Raw genomic sequence first — 9,209 nt, 5'->3', positions numbered from 1 at the left:
AGTATAGAGGGGCCAAAGTAGTGTAAAGAGGAAAAAAGGGATTAAACAGTCATTTAAATCAATTACTGCTACTTCACTTGATCTCTCCTGAAGAACAAATGTTATCTGATGGTAAAGTGCAGGTCCTAGTAGTGCTGTGGTGAACATGACTAATGGCAGACTGCCTGTTTGTGTGTCTGTGTGACATCTCTTAATAACAACACCATGAGAAGGCTGACACTTCTCCCGTGCCTCTGAAGAGATCGCTTTAGTGGGGATTTATTTTGTGGAATGAATTACTCAGTATAATTAAAAACCTTAATCTTTTTTCTCCCCACAACAAAACAATTTTGTTCAAACCCAGGGAAGCAATCCAAAATTAATTTATCGCACCACTGAGTAGTATTAATACTTTGTCACCCCTCCCTCCCCCAGCCAACCATCTACATCCTTATCTCTGACATGGGTTATGTGATATGAGACGATAGGCTGCATATTGTAACATGGGATATTCGCTGTGTAATCATCAGGAGCGCTACAATACACAAAGGATGCTGGGTATTAGCTCTAATAAACTGTCCTGTGGGGAACCATCAAAAGAGATCCCTGCATGGACGAAAAGATGAAATCATAATTAAAAAGTCTTAGTGCATGGATCTTTGTGACCTAAAATTACTCAGGGTATTTACACACACCCTGATGTCACATGTACAAACCCCAATACTTGTCTTGTTCATGCATGTGAACACAGTTTTAAATTCTAACTGTTATGTCAGATTAACTTCAAATGTTTTTTTGAAGTTATTTTTTGGGCCTTTTTGCCTTTTTATGTATTGGACAGTGGAGAGAGACAAGAAACATGGGTAGAAGAGTGGGGCAATGGCATGCAGCAAATGGCTGTGGGCTGGATTTGACCCCATGACTGCTGTGTTGGGAAATATGTGTTGCCTGCTCAGCCAGCTCAGCTATCTGGGCGCCCAACTTCAAATGTTTAGTAGTCTTACACTTAAAGTCTCGCTGAACTACTGCACAGCTTGCTCAACTACTGGGCACATCCTAACTCTTAGAAGAATTGCTGTGGAGGTATTCAACCGCAAGAAGGAAGCAATACTGGTTTTCATTGATTTCAAGAAGGCATTTGACTCAACTGACAGAAACAAAATGCTCCAAATTCTACTGGTGTATGGAATCCCTCCTCCTATTGTTATTGTTAAAGGCTATGTATGTCAACACTTCTGCTCTAGTCAAGTCTCCTGAGGACAACACAGATCTCTTCTCCACAGACACCGGACTACTCCAAGGAGACCCTAGAGTACCTTTCCTCTTCATCATCTGCTTAGACTATCCACTGAGGAATGCAATCTTGCCCTCCGATGGCCTGACCCTAAAGCGCTCTCAAAGTAGAACGCACCCTGAAGAATTTCTCTCCGAACTTGCACTCACAGATGAAATCGCCCTCCTGGAAAACACTCTCAGTGAGGCAGAAGACTGTCTGAATTGGGTAAAATGGGAAACAAGACTGATGGGACTCTTCCTGAATGCTGGAAAGACAAAGTTCATGCACCTTGACCCAACATCTGAAGAGACATTGCATGCAGTAGATGGATTCAAAATCCAAAAACTTGATGATTTCCTATATTTTAGAGGCTACAACAACATGGCACATGATATAGAAACAAAAGCTGGTAAAGCTTGGGGAGCATTAAACTCTCTGTCAAAAATATGGGTATCTCCAATTAAAACAACAACAAAAAGTAGAGTATTGAAGGTGTCAGTGGAATCCATGTTGCTCTATGATCTGACTCCTGATCACTTTCAAAGACACTCTCAAAAGGAATTGGTGGAACTTATACCAGAATGCTACAGATGGCACAAAACATCTCCTGGAAATCGCACCTCACCAAGAAGTCGCTATATGGCTCACATCCACGCTTGTCAATCATCATTAGGCAACATAGACTAGCCCTGGCTGAACGTGTGATGAGACACAACGAAGCTGGAGGGAGCTGGATGAAGAACTTTATTTATGTCGCCAATTCAGTCGGATGCAACTGACTGGCTGACACTTAAAGTTCTTCTTGATTGATTAACTTAGAAAACGCGTCAAAATCCTGCAAATCCATTGCAAACAGTTTTTCAGTTCATGCTTTCGATAGTATTTGTGAATAACAACTATAATTTATAGTTAAAGTTTGGGAAGTATGACAGGTCTGTGGCAGAATGACAGAAGCAAACCAGAGTTTCATATCTGGTGTGACATTTCTACCCTGAACACTGCAGTTAAACTTTTAACGTCCTGTAACAGGAAAAAGGAAAATAGAGGGTATCAGGTTTCTAATATGTGCTCTGGAGAAGTCCATTTAGCAAACCGACAACTCTAGTCAGTAACCCTTTGGTGGCCTGCGCGGCCCTTGTCATCCTTTTCTATACAGTTAGACCACTTAAGCCCCACAGAGGACACAGAAAGCTGCTAACACAGCAAAATCTATTGTCTTGGATGGGAGGAACAGAGGGAATTCTTTAGTACACAACAGAAGGTGTGATGACAAAGTGCTGCAGAAGAGGATCAATGTTGTGATGCATACAAGGCTGCTTGTTTCTCTGTCTGCGTGTCAATGCATGGTGTGTGTGTTGTGTGTGTTCTCTGGTTGCTGTGGTGGAAAGGGAGCAGAAAGAATGTGAGGTGGGAAGGGATCAATGATGCATTTGTTTTGTTTAGGTAAATGATTGTGGTGGAGACAGACATCAGCACTCTGTCTTGTGTCCCTAAGGAGATAGAAGACAAATGGCTATCAATGTCCTATCATCCCTCTCTGTCATTCTGTGGGCCAGACACCCATGGTTTGCTGGGTATGGCTGGAAGCCAGACAGGTAGATTGTGATGGCACTCACTGTGCCCATGTGTGTGTGTGTCTATACAAGAAGCCAAAACTCAGCTGACTTCTGACATTGTGACAGACTGCTCTATACTTTAAGTGTGCCTGAAAGTCAAGTTAAGACTAAGAGAGACAGTAAGTCAGTTTTTATTGTAATTTTACTCAATAGAGACAATGCCATCTGAACCCCACAAAATCATTTATTCATTTGTGTGATTTAAAATCATTCTTTCATTTTGAAAGATAAACAGTCTCACCACTCTTCCAATCACTTTCTGCAACTGTAACCAGTGTCAACAGAGGCCTGGGGCCTCATTTATAAAACATTGCGTAGGATTCATACTAAAGTTTGCGTACGCCGAAAATCCGAAATTGGAGTATGCCCTTCGCCCCGATTTATAAAACTTTGCATAAGCACGGCTGCATGCAATTTCTTGATAAATCACACACCAGCTGGAAGATTGCACAGGTGGATCCACCTCACATTCCACCCACAACACACCCACATTTTACCATGAATGGTCAATGCAAAGTAACTCATGAATGTATCTGTATACAAATAAGCTGCTGATCCACGGCATTTCACGCAGCGCCGGCCTGCAGTCTTTTCACTGCTGTGCGTCAGGATGAATGAATCATGTGTTGACCCAGGCCACCCTGCCACTAAATTTGCTATGATCATGTCCGATGTACAAATAATTTGTAAACTGATTGAATGTACATTTTTTCGGTTCACATAGACAAATTCATTTTCACTCGGGGGTTGTGGTGTGAAGCATGTGTGCCTGTACAGGGCTGATTAATGGTTGGACGCTCATCCCATTTGGCCGCATATGGATAAATAAACAAAATTCTTTACTTTTTTTGCATTTTTACTGTGATAGTTGCAGTAAAGAGTGACAGGAAATGGGGAGAAGAGTAGGGGGAAGACATGCATAAAAGTGCCGCGGGCAGGAATCAAACCTGGGACACTGCGTCGGAGACCACCCCTGCAAATGGGTCTTCTGCCTTCCCCGATGAGCCATACGTGCGCCAGGTGATCAGTCAACAAAATTATTTAATAAAGATCACCGCACCGGCCCCAGATGTGGACCAGCCCTTCGGTCAAACGACTGAATGAAATAACGTTCAATCCGCCACTGCCCCTGTTGATATATGAACATAGTTCTGCAAATACAGTCGTCGGCCGAATGACGCACTATATGAACATCTACAACAATGAGGGTTTATGATTATCCGGCTCTACAAGTCTAATATGTGATAACAATAAAGGTTTGAGATCAATCTGGTTTCAATTCACCACTTCACCCTCCGGCACTGCCGTTCCCTCTGTCTCCAAAATGTGCTTAAGCAAGCATCAAAGTTGGCGCACCGGTGCGCACATTCTCACGCCAAGTTTGTTTTAGAAATCACAACGAACACAGCGTACGCCACTTTCTACGCAAAGTTTGTGATTTACGCCCTGTTTTGTGCGTAAGCAAGCATCAAGAATCAAGGTTGGCGCACCGGTGCACACATTCTCACGCCAAGTTTGTTTTTATAAATCACAACCTTTGCGTAGAAAGTGGCATACGCCACTTTCTAGCCCTGTTTTGTGCGTACGCAAGCTTTATAAATGAGGCCCCTGGACTATAAAACAGGGTTTTGGTTAATGAGGTAACTTTAAATTTAACTCTTGTTTTCAGTTTGAATTATGTATCTATGTTTGTTCTTTACTTGCTCCCAAAATCATTTAACACTACCAGGATTGCATCTGAAAGAAAAAGTCAAGCCCAGATACCACTATTTATACATCAGTTGTAAAACAGAGGGATTTTAAGTTGAGAATTAAAATGAACATGACAAATTTAGCTAATAAGTTTAAATATTAACGTTAAAGTCCTAAAACATTATTCGTCATACCAATGTACCCAAATCATTTAAACTTACATGTTCATATTACAAAATTATACGAGTAACAAATTCAAAGATTCCCTTTGAGCAAGCAGGTGACAGAAAAGAAGAACTTCCTCTGAGCAGGAAGAAGGAGAGAAGCCAACTGCAGTGACTGGTTAAGCTGATCGTAAAGCAAGAAGCAAGGAGAGCAGAGACAAATGGACAACACAAACATGAGAAAGGTTGGTGGACTATTAGCTGTATATTAGACCCATGCAGCTCCAGAGCCTGAAATACCTGCAAAGACATAGAGGGAGAGAGAGGACACAGTTAACAAAGCACAAACAATGAAGAAGAGAAGACACAAAGTTAATAAGATACAATGGTTGCATGTAAATGAAAGTAGGGAGTAAAAGGCGTTATCAAAACTCAAGTATACCGACATAAGACCACCATATGAACAGAATGGGCAGAGCATATTGGTGAGATTTAAAAGAGGTTAAGCTGAAATTAAGATTAAAGAAAAAACTTAGGAAAACCAGATCAATGCAAAAAAGCAAGGTGATAAAAAGAAACAAACATTACACAAGGCTACGGTAGCCTCAAGAAGAACCTACAGCAAGAAAAGAAAGATGAGTGTTTAATTCAGATTTTTCCCAGGTAATGTTAGACTGGTTTAACTCAATATCTAGAGAGCTACTATAGTACAGCCTAAGGCTAAAACATGCAGGTCCATTACAGACAGAGGGCCAAGTTCTTCCTTAATGCTATTAGCAGAGCTGGATCGACCAGATATAATTAACTCTGCTTTTTTGCCCCTTCAGTTAAAGGCATAGCTGTGATGTGAGATGTTGTTTTTAAAGACGCAATGAAGCGGCATCATGTACAGAGAAAACAAGATGGGGCCTAAATTAGAACCATGGGGGATGCCACATTTAATGGTAGTGACAGATGATGAACAGCTGCCATTCAGATAAGAGGGGAGTCACTTTAACCCTTGTGTTGTCTTAAGATCCTGTGCACTTTCCTTGTCCTGAGGGTGAAAAATGACCCGCCTCCACTAAGGCGCTGAATTAAATTTTTCACCCAAAATCTACTTTACAGGAAGAAACAACCTGTCATACGTCACACACTTTGTGAATGTCTGCGTTTTCCCTCTTCAGAGGGCAGAAAGACCATATTTAATAAGTGGACACCATTCCTTTATATCGTGTCACACATGTTCTAACAGCTTTCTTTACTAAAATAGAGGTATATTATCGCTATTATTGTTGGTAAAGGTATTGCATAGGTGCAAACATTGTTAATTAGCAAGAGAAAATACTTGTATATCCTCAGAAAGTATCAGAAATGTGCAGAAAGTAAGTCAAAATGACCCTAAGACAATCTTTGTACCCTAGTGGTGTAAAGCTTTGATGAAGATATAAACAGACAATGTTTCGCTTTTTTCTAATGGTGGGGCCACTGAAGGAAAAGTCATTGAAGTCATTTCAAATTGAAAAAAGGTCATTATTGGGTTTTCTCTGCTAGTAAACAAAGCGACTGGGTCATTTTTGGCACTAAGACAACACAAGGGTTAATGCAGTACCCTGTACTTCATACTGCAGGTATTTAAAGATCAGCGGCTCGTCAAGCACTCTTTACCATCCTGGTAATGTTACAGAATTGACTTTGTTTCAAAACTGATTTGCTGTTCATTTTAGTAGGCTTTCTAACTATTGTAATATTTAACTTTTTACTTGCCGTATAAAAGCTTTATGAGGATATGGCCTGTAATGGAATGTTAAAGGTCTCAACTCACCAATTAAACATAATAAGGTGTTCAGACATATTCATATTGGTCTGATCTTTCAAACTTGATAAAAAACTCCCACAAACTCCCCTTATACAGAACTAGACATGAGCAGTTTTGACATACTAACCTTTTATCTACTAACCAAGCAGTAAAGTTAATTCACAAAACACAGCAAAATTATGTTGAGTTTGATTTTCACTTTTATTGTTTTCTCCCTGGAATAGAAACCCAGCATTTCCTCCACCATTAAACTGTAATGCTTTTAATCTCTGATTTAAAAACTGAATTAGAACACTTAAAGACCTGTGTATAGATGGGATCATTAAAGTTCAAAGTCGCTATGACTCAGCTCTCAAGCGCACCTTAACGCCATTCCAGAAGTTAATATTAATATTAAATGATCCATGTTACCGTATGACTGCGTCTGACTCCCTTCCTCATCTGTTATCGCCACAAGTCAAGAGTGGGAGGCTGATTTAGGCCACAATGGGAACAAGCTTTAAAGAGAATTCATTGCTCTTCCATATGCACCTGCCACAATCATGTACAGTTCAGACTTATACATTACGAACCAGCCATGCTGCTTCACACGTTCAGGCTTTGTCTGATCATCTATATTTACCACTGTTTCATTCGTGTTGTGCTCAGTGATCAAGCTACTCCGTGTCCACGGGTTCCACTATTCAGCCTTTCAACCCAAAAAACATCAACCTCTCAAGTTTTTATGAAGCTGCTCTTGCTGTCAGTACTTTAATTTTGAAATACCTGATACTTTTAAACTGGAAATCTCACCATCCACCTACACAAATGAACTGAGATGTATTCACCTTGAAAAGAGACACATTCAAGATACATTTGTTTGTTTTGGAAACTGTTTATCTCTCACCTGCTATCAGTGCTGCTGACATTGCTCCCATTTTGTCATTGGGCTTTTAAATCTGTTTTTACAACCTTTGATCTGAAGACACTCAGTAGATCTGCATCACCCTTAAAAAAAGTTTCATTTTCATTGTTATTAGTAGCAGCAGGGACGGCTGGTATAAATGGGCTAACAGGGCTAAGCCCTCCCAGGCCAACACAAAAAATATGAGAAAATTATTTTTCAAATAACTTACAACAGATTGTTTTCAGTTTAGGTGAAAACAAAGGTAGCAACAGCACCAATCAGTCAAAAGAAAAACATAGAATATCTCTAAATGGGCTTTTTTTTTTTTTTTTTTTTTACAGCCCCAGCAGATGCAGTCCGCTTTCATTCATTTTGTTCTTGTAAGTGATTGACAGGTGTCATGTCCCGCCTCCATGATTTACTGATCATTTGGGCTAACTTCACTCAGCCCACAGGTCACTGACTTTTGACCAATAGCAGCGAGTTAACACAGCGGTGGCTTTCATTCATTTCATTCTTGTAAGTGATTGACAGGTGTCATGTCCTGCCCCCATGATTTACTGATCATTTGGGCTAACTTCAGTCAGCCCACAGGCCTTTTACGCAGCGAGAAAAGGTTAAGCTATGGCAGGCGTTAGCATGAACGAGGTGGATTATTTGCTTTCATGTCCATTTTCCTCAATGTCTTTGGAAGAAAAGCTGGAAGTTAAGAGACTGGGATCACATCGGCCGTCGATGTGAGCTTCTTTTCAAATAAGGTAGGCCCATGTTGACCTGTTAAAGGACTGTGACACCTTGTTTTTGCTGAGGTCATCTGTTGTGCTGAAGGCGTGTTTTGCACTACATGTTGCCAAACAGTGGTAACAAGACAGTTGCAGCAGGCTATCTGTGGGCAATCGTTGCAGGTGGAACACGTTTTGTAGTGGGGTGTGTGTGTGTGTGTGTGTGTGTGTGTGTGTGTGTGTGTGTGTGTGTGTGTGTGTGTGTGTGTGTGTGTGTGTGTGTGTGTGTGTGTGTGTGTAGGTGCTGGCTATACTTGTGGGAAACAAATGTCCCCACAACTGTAGGAAAACCGAAAAAAATGTCACTTGTGGGGACCTCATTTCGGTCCCCACAAGTTTAAACAGTGTTTTCTTGGCCATGCTGTTGTTACTGAAAAAAGTAAAAGTGCAAAAACGTTTCTTTAGGGTTAGGCATTGTTTTCGTTTGGGTTAGGGTTAGGGGTTAGATATGAATGGGAGTCAATGGTAAGTCCCCACAGGAATAGCAGAACCAGACATAGGTGTGTGTGTGTGTGAGAGAGAGAGAGTGAGTGAGTGAGAGAGAGTGTTGATGTAGAGCACTAAAAAAGTATAGTGTACCTGTAATTGATGTAACTGTGTGTATTATAGGTGATGTTGCTTTTGCAGCTGTGTTAACCATTTAATCGGTATTATGCATTTGTTAGCCCACCCAACAAATTTCAGCACCAGCCACCACTGAGTAGCAGTATTTTTATGTTGCCTCCTTTCAATTTAATTGCTGGTGCTATTATTATTTTTCTTTGCTACAGTATCTTTAGTTAGTGCTTCTATAATTGAGCACTACAACTGACAGCACTTCATTTCCGTTGTTATGCTTTCAGTCATGTTGGATTCATATTGGACTAATTATCAGCACCGAGATGGATGTTACACAGTCACCTTTAAATCAGAATATAAGAATGAAATTGCAAAATGATTGAGATCATTTGTGTGCAAACAGAACAGTCCTTGAGTGTTTTTTTTTTTCATTTTTGCTCTGCCTGAACATGCTTTGG

The sequence above is a fragment of the Acanthochromis polyacanthus genome, chromosome 19 (genome assembly GCF_021347895.1).
Source record: "Acanthochromis polyacanthus isolate Apoly-LR-REF ecotype Palm Island chromosome 19, KAUST_Apoly_ChrSc, whole genome shotgun sequence".
Lineage (NCBI taxonomy): Eukaryota > Metazoa > Chordata > Actinopteri > Pomacentridae > Acanthochromis > Acanthochromis polyacanthus.
This window is presented reverse-complemented; position numbering follows the sequence as displayed.